Source organism: Heterocephalus glaber, unplaced genomic scaffold, assembly GCF_053883595.1.
Source record: "Heterocephalus glaber isolate CG9 unplaced genomic scaffold, H.glaber_assembly_v1.0 deba00001795, whole genome shotgun sequence".
NCBI lineage: Eukaryota > Metazoa > Chordata > Mammalia > Rodentia > Bathyergidae > Heterocephalus > Heterocephalus glaber.
The window spans coordinates 4656346-4672009 of record NW_028258476.1 but is presented as its reverse complement, the minus strand read 5'-3'; the positions used below and the strand labels follow the sequence as shown (position 1 = coordinate 4672009).

General features: G+C 42.3%; 1 protein-coding gene across 3 annotated transcripts in view; it reads right to left on the bottom strand.

The window, feature by feature from the left end:
* The window catches only part of Pogz (pogo transposable element derived with ZNF domain), a 56606-nt gene extending 41926 nt beyond the window's left edge, over window positions 1–14680 (bottom strand). Inside the window, exon 1 of one of the 3 annotated variants that reach the window (XM_004854068.4) lies at window positions 14362–14680. The gene's annotated coding sequence lies outside the window, so the exon portion shown is untranslated. Of the gene's footprint in view, window positions 1–5622; window positions 13911–14361 lie in introns of those variants that run through there. The other 2 variants (XM_004854070.4, XM_087203316.1) reach the window with 2 other exon arrangements.
* Between the last annotated feature and the right edge of the window lie 984 nt (window positions 14681–15664).

Genomic DNA, 15664 nt, shown 5'->3' with positions numbered 1-15664 from the left:
TACAAGCACTCAATGATAAATGTAAATGAATTGTATACCTAAAATGTACCAATAAAATGTACCAATAAAATTAATTTAAAAATTTAAAAAAACTTTTAAAAAATCAATCTTGTTTCCTCTATGTTCCCACATCCCTCCGCTACTATTTACAAACAAATCCCTGATACCATACTCATAAATATTTTGCTACATGGTTCTAAAAGATAAAAATTTAAACATCAAGGCTGGGGATGTAGCTCAGTGATGCAGCACTTGCCTAGCATACACAAGGCCCTGCATCAATCTTCAGTAACACACACACTCTCACGGACCTAAACGTCACAGTAAAACAACAAAAACAAGCAAAAAACCCCCATCACATGCCTAAAAAATTGACAGTCCTTTAATATCAAATATGTACTCAACATTCAAATTTCAAATTCCCTCAAATACTATGTTTTAAAGTTAGTTTGAATTAGGATCCAAATAACGTCCACACATTTTGCTTATTAAGGTTCTTACATATCTTTTATTTTGGTACTGGGAATCGAACTTGGGACCTTGTGCTTGAGAGGCAGGGGGTGGCACAACTGAGCTAAATCCCCAGCCCTTACATCTGTTTTAAGCTGTTGGCCTTTCTACATCTTTTTCTCTTGCAATTTATTTGTTAAAGAATCAGGCCAGGGATTTAGCTCAGTGGTTCCACTGCCTGCCTTGCAAGCGAAAGGACTCGAGTTTAATTCCCAGTACCGGAAAAAAAAAAAATCTCAAACTGTATTTGGGCTGGGGATGTAGCTCAGTGGTCCCGGTGCCTTCCATGAAAGTGGAAGGACCTGAGTTCGATCCCTGGTACCAAAAAACCCCCAAGAATTAGGTTGCTGGATATGGTGACATACACCTGTAATCCCAGCACTTGGGAGGCTGAGGCAGGATGATCACCATGAGTTCGAGGTCAGCCTGGACTACAAAGCAAAACCCTGTCTGAAGAAACAAAAGAAGACAAAACAACAAAAAAAGAACCAGGTTACCTCTTTTATAGTTTCCTACTCTGGGTACTGTTGGTCACATACACAGCCCCTATCCTCCGAATACCCTGAAAAATGACAGTTGGATTACTGGTGTGATTAGATACAGTTTAACTTTTTCTCCAAGACTACTCATTGGGCTGGTGTTTTCTTCCATTAGGAGACATGCTCACAGTCAGATCTGATCATTCTAGTCCTTGTTTATCCCTGGAACACTGCCATTAAACCCATGCTCGTGTGTGTGCGCACACATACATACATACACACACACATACACACACACACACACACACACACACAGAGCTAAGGTAGTAGCCCACATCTTTAATCCCAGATACTCCAGAGGCTGAGGCAGGAGGATTACAAATCCAAGACTAGCCTGAGCAACTTACTAAGACCCTGTTTCAAAAAATAAAAAGGACTGGAGATGTAGCTCACTGCTCCCAGGGTTCAAACCCAACTACCCCACTGAAAAGCAAACCAATCAATTGCATATAATTTGATTCTCCAGTGGTATAACTCACATGGGAGAAGTCTGGATTCATTCTATCCTGTTTCTTTCCCTCTATCAGTTCTCAAAACAATGAGCTGATTCACTTGCATTTCCCCAAAGTGACCAATAAACTTCTTCTTAACTACCATGGTATCACAGATTAAACATATTCTATGTTTTGGCCTAAGAGTTACCTTTATTAATACTCAAAGTGTCCTATTTTGGCCAGTGGAAACGTCTTCTATTGGCTCCTGAATCCTTTCAGCACAACCCCTGCCCTGTCTGGTAAAGTTATTCCTATCTGTTAGACAAGATATTCCAGATCTCTTACATTTCCTGCCCCAGATCTAGGACCAGGCATTTTTCCAAGGAATAATATTGATGGGGAATGATATTTCAAGATCACAATCTAGATGGGAGAGGCCTCTCTGCTCAGCTTAAATATAAACTACTGGGCTGGGGATTTAGCTGAGTGGTTCTGCCACCTGCCTCCCAAGCGCAAGGTCCTGAAGTCGACCTCTGATACCCCCCCCCAAAAAAAAACCCCCAAACTAAAGCTGCGTGTGGTGGCACACGCCTGTAATCCCAGCACTTGGGAGGCTGAGGCAGGGGGATTGCCAAGAGTTCGAGGCCAGGCTGGGCTACACAGTGAGTTCAGGGCCAGCCTGAACTCCAAAGGGGGACCCTGTCTCAAAAAACAAACAACAAAAACCACAATGTCACACACAAGTGCACGCACATACACACAAACTGAGATCATACTAAATTAAAAGAAACTAGAGACATAACCAAATCAAACATGTGAAACTTTATTGGTCCTGGTTCATTAAAAAAATATTAATGGGGGGCTGGGGATTTAGCTCAGTGGTTTCGCCGCCTGCTGCGCAAGCGCAAGGACCCGAGTTTGATCCCCAGTACCAAAAAAAAAAAAATTAACGGGGCCGGGGATTTAGCTCAGTGGTTTCGCCGCCTGCTGAGCAAGCCCAAGGACCCAAGTTCGATCCCTGGTACCAAAAAAAAAAAAAAAAAAATCATGAAAAATTTTTGGAGTCCTGTTTGGTGACATATGCCTGTAATCCAGGCAGAAGGACTGCAACATGGGCAACTTAACAAATGAGAGGCCCTATCTCAAAATCAGTAATAATAAAGAGCTAAGGATGGATATGTAGCTCAGTGGGAAGGCCCTGAGTTCAATCCCTAATACTGAAAAAAAAATTAAAAATTGCGAGGCCAACTGGAACATCTGAATATAGAGTAGATATTAGATGGCATTCAGAATTCATTTTTAATTTTGCTAGAAAAATGGTACAATTACTTTTTTTGGGTTTTTTTTGGTACCAGGGATGAACTTGGGTCCTTGCACTTGTGCAGCAGGCAGCAAAACCACTGAGCTAAATCCCCGGCCCACAATTACGTTTTTTTAAAAAAAGTATTTGCATTTGGCAAATACCCAAACTGTTCAGTGGAAATGTATCATATGTAACCTTCAAGTGGATCAGCAAATACGCATTTTGGCATCTCCTTGTAGATACCAACAGTTGATTTTTTAAAAATATATTTGGCAAGGCTGGGGATTTAGCTCAGTGGTTCTGTTGCCTGCATCGCAAGCTCAAGCACCCGAGTTCGATTCCTGGTACCAAAAAAAAAAAAAATATATATATATATATATATATACACACACTTGGCATATGTCAAAATATTTTAAATTATTGTATCTAGGTGGTAGATTCATTGTAGGTGTTTCCTGTATTTTTTCACCCTTTTTTACCTGCATGACTTATTTTTTTTTTAATTTTATTGGTACATTTTAGGTATACAATTCATTTACATTTATCATTGGGTGTTTGTACCTGTACATGATATATCTTGGTTATTTTTTTCCCCATTACCTGTGTGCCCTTCACCCTAAACCCTATTTACATAGATTTCATTTCCATTTTTTTTTTTTCTTTTCTCAGTTTTTCCTTTCCCTCTTTTCCTTTCCCCTTCCCCTACCTTCACTCCTTCGTCTTTGGACCTTTTTTCCTATTTCAAATTATCAATTATTCATTTTAATCATTTTAACCCTTGTTTACACTATCAGTTTCTCACACTAGTGAAACTATTTGGCATTTACACATGGGTGTCCTATTTATTTCACTTAAGAGTATGGCCTCGATATGCATCCATTTAGCTATAAATGACTCTAGTTTTTCGTTCTTTATGGCTGAGTAGTACTTCATTTTATAAAAAAAACACATTTTCTTTATCCAGTTTCCAGTTGATGGGCACTTGGGCTGCTTCCAAGCTTTAGCTATTACAAACTGTGACGCTATGAACATGGGTGCACATATATCTCTGTGCTATGATTCTTTTAATTCTTTTGGAAAGATACCCAGCAGAGGAATAGCTGGGTCATATGGGACCTCTAGTCCTAGTTCTCTGAGGTATCTCCATACTGACTTCCACAGTGGTTGCACCAGTCTGCACTCCCACCAACAATGGAGAAGGGTTCCTTTCTCCCCACACCCCCAACAGCATTTGTTATTTGTTGATTTCTTGATAGCGGCCATTCTTTCTGGGGTGAGGTGGAATCTCAGGGTTGTTTTCATCTGCATCTCTCAAATGACGGGTGATGTTGAACCTTTCTTCATATATTTGTTTGCTGCTTTTACTTCTTTGTCTGAGAAATGTCTGTTCATTTCAGATGCCCATTTTTGAACTGGGTCTTTGAATTTGGGGTGTCTACCTTTTTTCAATTCTTTATATATTCTAGATAGTAGTCCTTTGTCTGAGGTACAGCTGCTAAAAATTTTTTCCCATATTGTAGGTTGGGCATGACTTTTTCTTAATAAAAAGTTGGGGGGAAAGACTACCTAATCATACCTCAGCTGTGACAGTATTATACACTGCCATTATTCTTTTATCATTTAAATAACTTATAGTCTTCTTGGTTGAATTTTGTTACCTTTTTCCTATTTCTGGAAGCAATTTTCATGTAACTTACATACAAAGTATGATGGAAAGATATGGTGAATGTACAAATTTTTAAAATATTTATCACACACAAAAAAATCACGGTAAGACACATTAGCATTAATCCTTCTCCAAATACTCTTCCTCACCTTGAAAACACTTATCCCATGGTTCTTGCCACTTTGTAAGGCTATTCTGGAAATCCTCCCTCATGCACGCCTTTAGTTATGCTATCCTGGCTGCATCAGTGTCCTGAATCAATTCAAAGCATTTACCTTTTCATGGACTGACCTCCAGAGAAGAGTCACAATTCACATAGTACCAAATTTGGGTAAGGTGGATAGGACATACTATAATTTTTTGGGAGCCTGTCTTTCTGTTATATGTCACTCAGCAGCAGGATGCACCCTATTTTCCATCATACCTTATAGAGACTCTTATGATGGGCTAGGGATTTAGCTCAGTGGCGCTGCAGCTGCCTCGCAAGCATAAGGTCTTGAGTTTGATCCCCAGTACCACAAAAACAAAACAAAACAAAACAAAAAAAGACTCTTATGAAACAGAAAGTGGCAAGATCAATGTGGTAAGTGTGTTCAAAGTGCGGGTATTTTGAGGGGGATTACTGGCAATGTGTCTTTTACTGTAATTTCTAAAAAAACTTTTTGTGTGTTTTTGGATTTTGTTTTGTTTTGAAACAGGGTCTCACTGTATAGTTGAGGCTGCCCTTGAACTCACTATGTATCCTAGGCTGGCCTTGAACTCAGAGCAATCCTCCTGCCTCAGCTTCCTCAGTGCTGAGGTTATAGAAGTATGCCACCACACTTGGCATAATTTTTTTAAATTTAAACACACATCTAGGGCCAGTTTAGCTCAGTGGTGCCGCCCTCTGCCTCATAAGTGCAAGGTCCTGAGTTTGATTTCCGGTACCAAAAAAAAATTTAAATATACACCTGAACTGTACAGTAAAACCTTGGTTTATGAGCATAATTTATTCTAAAAACATGCTTGTAATCCAAAGCACTTGTATATCAAAGAGAATTTTTCCATAACAATGGAAACTCAATGATTCATTACATAAACCAAAAATATTCATACAAAAATGATTACAATACACAACACAAAATAAAGAAAATACAAAATATAAAGAAAAATAAATTAACCTGTACTTACCTTTGATAACCTTTGTGGCTGGTGTGAGGGAGACAAGAGAGAGGAGGGTTATTGTGTAGGACGACTTTCACTATCACTAATGGAATCACTGCTATCTATTGGCTCAATGGAATCTTTATCTTTTTGTGCAACTTTAACAAGGAATCTATTCAATGATACTTGCTTTTGCTTCCTTTTGAGGATTTCGTGGAAATGTGCCATTGCATTGTCGTTAAACAGATTCATTGCTTGCACAGCTACAGCCTTATTTGGATGGTGCTTTTCTACAAAATTTTGCACTGTTTCCCACATTTTACACATCTTCCTAATCTCCTTTAAAGTGAGGGATTTCTCCGCCTTTTTCGCCTCCTCCTCTGCTGAGATCTCCTCTACAACCTCTTGCTGTTGCTCGCGATGCAGATCCATCAGTTCTTCGGTGGTCAGCTCCTGGCCATGCTCCTCCAGCAGCTCTTGTATGTCATCCTCATTCAGCTCCAGTCCCATAGTCCTCCCCAAGGACACAATTTCATCGACAACTGCCAGCTCCTGGTCATGAGCAAGTTCCCCTAACCCATGTCCAAGAATGCACTCAGGCCACAGTTTTCTCCAAGCAGAATTGAGGGTTCCCTTGGTGACCCCATCCCAGGCTTTATCAATGATCTTGAGACAGCTCACAATGTGGAAATGATTTTTCCAAAACTCCTGGAAACTAAGGTTTGTTCCTCTGGTCACCTCAAAGCATCGCTGAAATAGTGCTTTAGTGTAAAGCTTTTTAAAGTTCGAAATGACCCGCTGATCCATGGGCTGGAGAATTGGAGTGGTGTTGGGAGGAAGGAACTTGACCTTAATGAACTGGAAATCCTCCAGTAAGTCGTCCTCAAAGCCTGGAGGATGAGCAGGAGCACTGCCCATAACCAGCAAGGCTCTGAGTGGCAGATTCTTTTCTAAAAGGTATTTTTTCACTTCAAGACCAAAGACCTCGTTGATCCACTCAATAAAGAAGACCCGAGTGAGCAAAGCCTTGCTGTTGGACCTACACATAATGTTTAATTGGCTCTTCTGCACCTTGCATTTCTTGAAGCCTGGTGGATTCTCAGAATGATACACAAGCAGGGGCTTGACTTTGAAATCCCCACTTGCATTAGCACAAAACAAGAGGGTGAGACGGTCTTTCATGGACTTGTGACCTGGCGTTGCATTCTTCTCTTCTGTAATGTATGTCCTCTTTGGCATCTTTTTCCAAAACAATCCTGTCTCACTGCAGTTAAAAACTTGCTCCGGCAGGTAACACTCAGAAACCACGAGCTTCTGGAACTCGGTAGCAAATGCGTCAGCTGCCTTAGCATTCAAACTCACAGCCTCTCTGTGCCTCACAACACTATGGAAGCCACTTCTCCTCTTAAAGTTATCAAACCATCCCCTACTTGCCTTGAAGCCTTCTTCACTCTCTGCTGATGTACCTGGCAGTTTACTTATGAGGTCAGTATACAAGGCCTTTGCCTTCTCACAGATAAAGTTCTCGGTCACAGCATCACCTGCTAGTTGCTTCTCATTTATCCAAACCAAAAGCAACTTTTCTACATCTTCCAGAACACGTGGCCGTTGCTTTGATATTCTCGTGACTCCTTTTGCTGCATCTAGCCCCCTTATTTCTTCTTTTCTCTTTAATATTGTGCAAATGGTTGAAGTAGGCTTCTTATAAAACCTTGCAATTTCGGCCACTCGCATACCTCGCTCGTACTTCTTGATGATTTCCTTCTTGACTTCCACTGTAATCATCTCTTTCTTCTTACCTCCTTTCTTTTCAACCTTTTTCTGCACGGGGGCCATTGTGTATGCTTGCACAGATGTTGACTACAGTACAGTGTTAATAAACTCTTGCCATATACTGTGTTTAATGTAACTGGCAATAAGGCAGCAGAGGAAAGGGTTTATATCTGCAGGCAGCCTGACCTAGAATGAAGCAAAGCATTCCTAAGCTTACTCTTGTATGGAAAAGCAAAGGACTGTCCATAGGTGCTCTGAAGACACAAAAAATACACGAGTGCCAGTCGAGGGCACCTTCCAACGTTCTGAAGAAATCACTGATTTCAGCCAAATACCACGGCCTGGGACCAAGCATCTAAGCACGGGAGACGATCACCCACAATCCCCAACAAGAGCGAGCCAGAGAATAAGAAGGCGAGAAGGCAAGAGGGCAAAAGGGGGAGAAGGGGACAGGGTCAGAGGGCAAGAGAGCAAGAGAGCAAATAAGAGAAAGACAGAACCATTGGCTCAGTTGTGATCATGTGACACTCGGTGCCGTGTACTATTCATATTGTACTGAGTTAAAATTTATTAGAAGTGTTTGCTCGTCTTGTGGAACACTTCCAGAGTAAGTTACTCACAATCCAAAGTTTTACTGCATTTCAATCACACCTAATATACACATTTCTTAAAAGAGAAAAAACAAACCAGGTGTGATGGCACATACCTGTAATCCCAACACTCTGATGGGCTGAAGCAGAAGGATCACAGGTTTGAGACGAACCTGGACAACTTAGCAAGACTTCTGTCTCACAATAAAAATTAAAAGGGCTGGGATATATGTGGTTCAGTGAGAAGGCCCCGAGTTCAGTAACCAGTCACACACACACATACACATACACATACACATACACACATACACACACACACACACACACACACAGAGGAAAAAATAAACACATGAATCTAAAGTGGTTTACAAAGCTTGGTAAGAGAGTACTGCAGGATGAAGCTGAACACTGACTTCTTCCATCAATTGACTGTTGGCACTGGTAACCCAGTTGGGCTCTGTACTTTATGCTAGTAACAGTACTGGTGACACAGCTGGTGTACACTCAGGCTTTCCCCAAGTCTCCCACCCTGGCACTCATCCTTTTATCCAGGAGCACTAGGTAAAGACTGTTCTGGGGGAAAGAGCGCTACACCTCAAATACTAGCCAGTGAAATTTACTGTATATTCAGGTTCTATATTTATATTTTCTGATTAGCTGATTATATAACTGAAACAGTCTACAGTCAGTAAACAGTCTACATATTTGAAAAAGTAGACACAAGACCCTTTACAATCTATTATTTAAAAACAGCAAAAAGAATCCTGCAGATACCTTGTCTATACAAATACTTCTGAAGTATTTAATAGGCAACAAATATTTACCTCTCTTCATTCATCTCAAATAAAGTTAGGAAAAGGTCTGTATTCTACCATAACTCTCCCTACTTGATTCTCAAAGCTTTGAATTCCTTTAATTTGCTGATTTTTGGGCCGGGGATTTAGCTTAGTGGTTCCACCGCCTGCCTCACAAATACAAGGACCCAAGTTCAGATTCCCAGTACCAGAAAAAAAAAAAAACAACAGTATAATTTGCTGGGGTTTTTCATACCTCTAACAGAAATTCCAAAACTGAAGAATTTAGTATCTAACACCTTCAATTCACTGCCCATAAATCAAGATAAAAAGAACATTTGGAACAGAAAAAAAATTTTTTTCCCTTTTTTTGAGACAGTCCTGCTACGTAGTCCAGGCTGGTCTTGAACTCAATGTAGCCCAGGATGGCCTCAAACTCACACTGATCCTCCTGCCTCAGCCTCCCAAGTGCTGAGATTACAGGTGTGTGCTACCACACCCAGCAGAAAAAGTTTGGTGGTTTTTTTTTTTTGGTACCGGAACCTTGCGCTTTTGAGGCAGGCGAGAAAAAGTATCTTTACAAAACAAACAAAATCTCAGTTTTTGAGATACAGTCTTAACCACATTGCCCAGTCTGGCCTCAATATTCTAGGCTCAACTGATCTTCCTGCCTCAGCCTCCTGAGTAGCTAGGACTACAGGCACACACAAAAGTCTTATTTCATTATTGAAAAATAATAACTCAAAATGTCTGGCATTTGTGTTTTCATTTTACCTAAATGTTTGACTTTTAAAAAGATTTATTTCAGAAAATCTTTAGGGCTACTCAATCATTTGTCTATGAAACAGACATGATTTGTGTACACTCACAGGCTTTACTCAACACCGAGGCATTAATATTTAAGAAGCTTTAATTTATCCAGTCTTTTGCATTTTGTCCCTCATAGCATCTAACTGCTATTGTATCTTACATGCCATAGTCAAGTTTTTAAATAATCCTAACTGATCTAGTAATTTCCAAACTCAAGTTACTTTCCCACTTGTCTGGCAGTAAATCCCCTATTACGAAGCAAACAAATGAGTGATGTGCTCTTTATTTAAAGGGGAGGGACCCTGATATAAGCAGTAAGACCTCTACTTAAAAGGTTCAATATTGGGGATTCCCTTTCCTGTCTCCAATGGAAACTTGACTGACAGTTGCATGTAATCTGAATTCTATTTCTACTCCCTCAGTTTCCTTTAACTATGCTAAATCCTAGCAATAGGCCAGTTTCTCTCCTCCCTTTAATAATACGTAAAAATGTAGTTTTGTAGACATGTTTACAAAGAAGAATACCAAAGGATCTAGCAAAGTCTTACCATCTTGATAATTAGGACAAAGACATCAACTAGCTCTAGGGTTTGTAGTTTAACTCAGAAACTTTCACCTTCAACCAAAGTGAATTAATAGAACATACTATGGAGAATCAAGAGTGAAATATCTGGAATTGTTTTATTTTACTATAATTAGTATGTACTATTATGTACTTTACACTCATAATCTCAATGAATTCTCACAATTATATGCCCCAAATACACTTTTTACAGATGAAGTCAAACAGGTTTAGAGACTAAGTAACTTCCCCAAAGCTACCATTAGTAAATATGACAGCCAGGACTCAAATCAAGCCTTTTGTTCTAGAAATCCTCCCAAAGTTACTGCTTCTTCCATTATTACTTCCAACCAATATTTGTAAATTCTCTAGCAGATGGTAAAATGAAGGCAGACTTGGATGATCTGAAGAGCAGAAGCATAGGACAAACCCAATGATTTTCCAATTGTTTTGGTCTCAAATTCTCAAATTTTTTGGTCTCTTAAAATTACTGACTTCATCTTGGGGATTTAGCTCAGTGGCACCGCGCCTGCCTTGTAAGCACAAGGTCCTGAGTTCGATCCCCGGCACCAAAAAAAAATTTTTGACTTCAAGCTGTGTATGGTGGTACATGCCTGTAATCCAGCCCTATGGGAGGCTGAGACACAAGGATCCCAAGTTTAAGCTCAGCCTGGGCAACTTAGCAAGACCCTGTATAAAAATAAAAACAAAGAAAGGTCTGGGGATACAGCAAAGGCCCTGGGTTCATTACTGTGTAAATTAAATAAATGAATTTGAAGATTTTTTACCTGTGTGCATAACTTTTCACATTTACCATATTAGAAATTTAAAGAAAAAAATCTAAATATTTCTCAGTATATTTAAAAACAAACCCATTATATGCCAACATAAGTAACATTTACAATAAAAAGATACTATTGGGCCAGGGATTTAGCTCAGTGGTTCCACCACCTTCCTCATAAGCACAAGGTCCAGAGTTCGATCCCAGGTACCAAAAAGAAAAAATACTATTTTCCTCCAAAATACTGTTTTTCATGTTTATAAATACTTCTATGTCTAGCTCAATAAGCGGCGGCTGCATTTTCTACTTCTGCAGTCTGTTATACTTTGTTAAGTATATAATGAAAATCTGGTGTTGTAAAGATGACCATAGGAAAAGAAAAAAATATTTTAATAAGCTTTTTAGATAACAATGGATATTTATTTGGGGGTTGTTTTTTTTTTGTACCGGGGATCGAACTCGGATCCTTGCGCTTGCAAGGCAGGCAAGCAGCAGAACCACTGAGCTAAATCCCCAGAACAATGGATATTTATAAATACTAAAATGAACAATAGTTTTAGTATATGTGCTGCCTCGAGCACATAAACAATAGTTTCTTAAAGGATAACTTTGCATCTTGTAATCCAAAACAGTACCAACGAATTGCTCGTATTTTGTTGCATCGAAATCCACTGGTGTTGGCTTTCAGGTCTGATGCCTCCACCAACCCACAGTAGCTGTCTAACCTCTTTTTCACAAATAAACTGGTGTTATACTAAAAAAACCCAAAAAAAACCACTGGTGCCAAGCACTGTGGCATATGCCTGTAATCCCAACACTCAGGAGGCTGAGGCCAGAGAAACATGAGTTCAAAACCAGCTTGGGGACCAGGGATTTAGGTCAGTGGTTCTGCCACCTGCTTCACAAGCGCAAGGTACCAAGTTCGATCTCCAGTACAAAAAAAACCCCCAGCTTGGGCTATCTAGCAAGTTCAAGGGTAGCGCAGACTATGTACTGTAGTGACTCAGAACAATAAAAACAAACAAACAAAAAACCAGAAAAGAATCCACTGGTGTAACTAGTATTTTGAAAGGATCATTTACCATTGCAAGATTTTGCAACACCATGTTTTGGTCATTTGGAAAATGTCCATCTTCCAAATGATGTATTTCATTATACAGTATTTTTTTTAAGGCACAGCTATTAACTACTGATAATGTAAGAAACATCTTAAGTACTGCAAAGCAATGGGACCTTACCTGTCAACTTTTAAGAAATCCTAATTTTCACTTAAATTTTATCACTAATAGTCAATTGTTCTCCTAGAAGTGACAAATTCACTTTATTTTCAACAAACATTGCCAAATACTCAAGTGTAAAAATCTGCAGTCGTTTCATGTAAAAATGCTGTTCCATGAAACGAGCAGCTCTACAACTCAATGTCACAAATGTTTTTCCTTATGACAACCATACCTCCAGAGACAGCATGAATGTTTTATGCATACTTCTCATTTCAACACGGATTTATTTTTATTGATTTATTTATTTAGGGTTTTTTTTGAGACAGGGTCTCGCTATGCAGTCCAGAGTGGCCTCGAACTCTCAGAAATCCTGCCTGGGCCTCCCCAGCGCTGGGATCACAGGCATGGGCCACCATCCCCAGCTAACATCACGGATTCTTAAAAATTAAAAAAAAATAGTCAAAGACTAAGATTTAATAATACTAGTTTTTACTGCTTCCCCAAGAACATATTCAAGTAAGCACCGTACAATCTGGTGCCACAGCCTTACTTCTTGCTACAGCACTACCAGTAGTAGTTCCCCAGCATTACTTCTGACCATCAGTGGAAATGTCAGTTTTAAAAAAAAAGAGGGTCTTATCACTGTATTCTGAAAATGGTTAAGACCTGAAGGTTTCCGCGGAAGAGTCTGAGGAGGGCCCTAAGGGGTCAGGTGACCATACCTTTGTGAACTGCTAGGAATTCTCAGATTATTCCACTAGTGCATGATAGGAGTGAAAACTCTACCAAAATCCTGTTCATGCTAACAGTCCCTTCTGTTAGCTCCTTCAATTTGAGATACACCACCAACCTAAGTGGGAAAAATTAAGGGCACAACTTGCCATTTAATTGCTTTAACATGGTATTTTGAGCACCTTTATACGAATCCAGTAATTTTAGCTTAATCACCTCAAGGACTATTAAAAAACATAGAGATGACCCCCCCCAAAGTAGTTTCAGGGACGAGGCCCCAAACCTGCAGTCTTAATAATCTCCAAAGTCTCTTTCTGCACTCTGAAGTTGTGAACCGTAAGTAGTTCCAATTCAGAGTACAAGCTCCCAGGGCCAAAGCAACGGGTGTATCGAAAATTCATTGTTGTTCATCCGATTTTTCATTCATCAGTTCGGGAAGATTCCTTTAAAACCAAAGCCCCATTTTTGTTCTGAGCTCGAGATAACAACCAACACTGAGGAATGTGAAGAGGCAGGCTACTGTCTCACTATTCTGAGACAGTGCAATTCAATTTATCTCAATCTTCACATCGAGGATGACTGGGCCAAACGACTCACAACTCTCAGCTCTGCCTATGTCTGAGTAAAGAAGGTGAAAAACGAAGGAGCCGAGAAATGTGCAGTGTATTAACTGTGTGAAGGAATCCCACGTCCGGCGACAGCAGGAATCAGACCAACCCTCAGAAAGGAGGAAAAGCAGGTGATTCAATGACATTACTCCTTTCCAGTGGGTGCCAGGAATCTACTGAAAATAGTCCTTGGGATAAACATGGCGTCCACCGCGGCAGGACATAATCAAGAGAAAATAAAAGATCCCCTGCCCCATCCCCTTTGATAAATCAATGCTCCAACCCTCAAGAAATTCGGGGCCCCAGGAGGAGACTTTGTAAACTCGCAGCAATGCACTCAGGCGCGAGGTGCGCTGGGAGACCGGCGGGGATTACATAACACAAGGGATCGGCCGGGCGATCCCCACTTCTCCTCCCGCCGCTGCGAACAGGCGCCCCACGCGTCCCAGGAGGGGCGGGAGCCCCTCCCCCCTCCACGGGCCGCCGCCCGCGCCCGCACCGCCCACCCCTCCGAGACGCCCCGCGCCGGGCGTGCGTGTGGACGTCGGGAGAGCGGGCCGTGGGGCACGAGTGCGCGCGCGCGCGCGCCGGCAGGCGCCGGGGGGCGGGGGCGGCCGGCAGACAGGGGCCTCCGCCGCCGGCCCTCCGCGCGGCTCCCCGGCCCGGGCCTCACGCGCTGGCACACCCGCGTTGGCGCGCCGCACCCCCGGCCGCCTCCCCGAGGGCCGCGCGGCCGGTCGCCGTGGGCGGGGGCGCGCGCCCCTGGCCCCCCGCCCCCACCCGGCGCGCCCCATCCCCCTCTCATTGTCTCGCCTCGTAACGCCTCGCCGAGCGAAAAGATAACGGAACCCCCGGGGAAAGGGGGTGGGGAGGCAGAGGCTCGCGGGCTCACTCACCTCCCGTGGTCGTCGCCGCCGGTAGTCTGACCCGAGGAAGGCGCCGTCGCCTTAAAGGGACCTTGCACCCGGCGCCGGGAAGGGGGTGGGAGCAGGGGAGGGGACGGGGGCTGGGGGGAGACGAGGAGAGGCGGCCGCTGTAAGCGCGTCTCCCCGAGGGCGAAAGGAAGCCTCCCTCGGGTTCCAGTGGTTTGGGGTGGATTTTTTTTCCCGAGGGGGGCGGGGGGCCCCGAGGGAGGGGGGTGGGGGGGGCCAAGGAATGCGACTCCGTGTACGGAGCTGGCGCGGGGGAGAGAGACGTTGACTCCCCCCACCGACCCTCTCGCCCCGCGGAGGGATACGTCTCGTCACTTCCGCCCCCCCCTCCTGGCCTTCCGATTGGTCGGAGGGCGTGACACGTCATGGGCTCATCCTAACCCCTGCCCGGGCTTCTTTTCTAGTCAAGTTTGTTTGGGCCTGCAAATAAATAAATAATTCCTCAATGGAAAAAATAATAATTAGCTTCAGAAGCAATATTTGAATTTTGGTGAAAGAAATGGGATTTCCAAAGAAAACAATCCTCAGTGGACTGGACTTGACTTTCTAGGGGGATTTTGGGAGTCTCCCCACTTTCCACTCCAGGCTTAAACCCAAACAAGAGAACTTCATGTCACGGGCCAGATGATGAGGACCAGTGAAACCAATGCTTTGTCATTGAAACAAAGCAACGAAGCAAGACGCCACTCTTTGAGAGTCACTCGCCCAAGTAGCTTTGTGACAGTGGTCTTGATTAAGTGAAGAACTTTGTCAAACCGTATTTACCCTCAAGCCCTTTGTTGGTTCTGGAAAGACGTCGCAACCGATTTCTTTTCAAGATGGTTCTTGAGAGTGGGGATGTACAGTAGTTTAGTGGTAGAGTGTGTAGCTAGGGAAGCCCTGGGTTCATTCCCTAGCACCAAAAAAAGGTGGAGGGGGGTTATGGGGACTTTTTTGAGACCATTGTGAATACCACATGCCTGTGCTTTTCACTTCAGTCAAGGCCGAGATGGATTGCCCCGAAGAAATTAATTCACTGTAGACTCCCCCCACCCATTATTTCTCCACACAACCAAAAACTAACCTCTCCTCCACAGAGCTAAGAAATTTTGCTCTTTATTGCCTCCTAAGATGATAAATTGTTAATATTTTTGTGGAATATATGCTCCAATCCAAATTCTAAAGGTACTGTACTTGGTGCAAGTATGGGGAGATTCAGCGCCATATTTATTCTCTTTACACCACCAGTCTAACACAATAGGCATACCAAATCACACACACATATGTG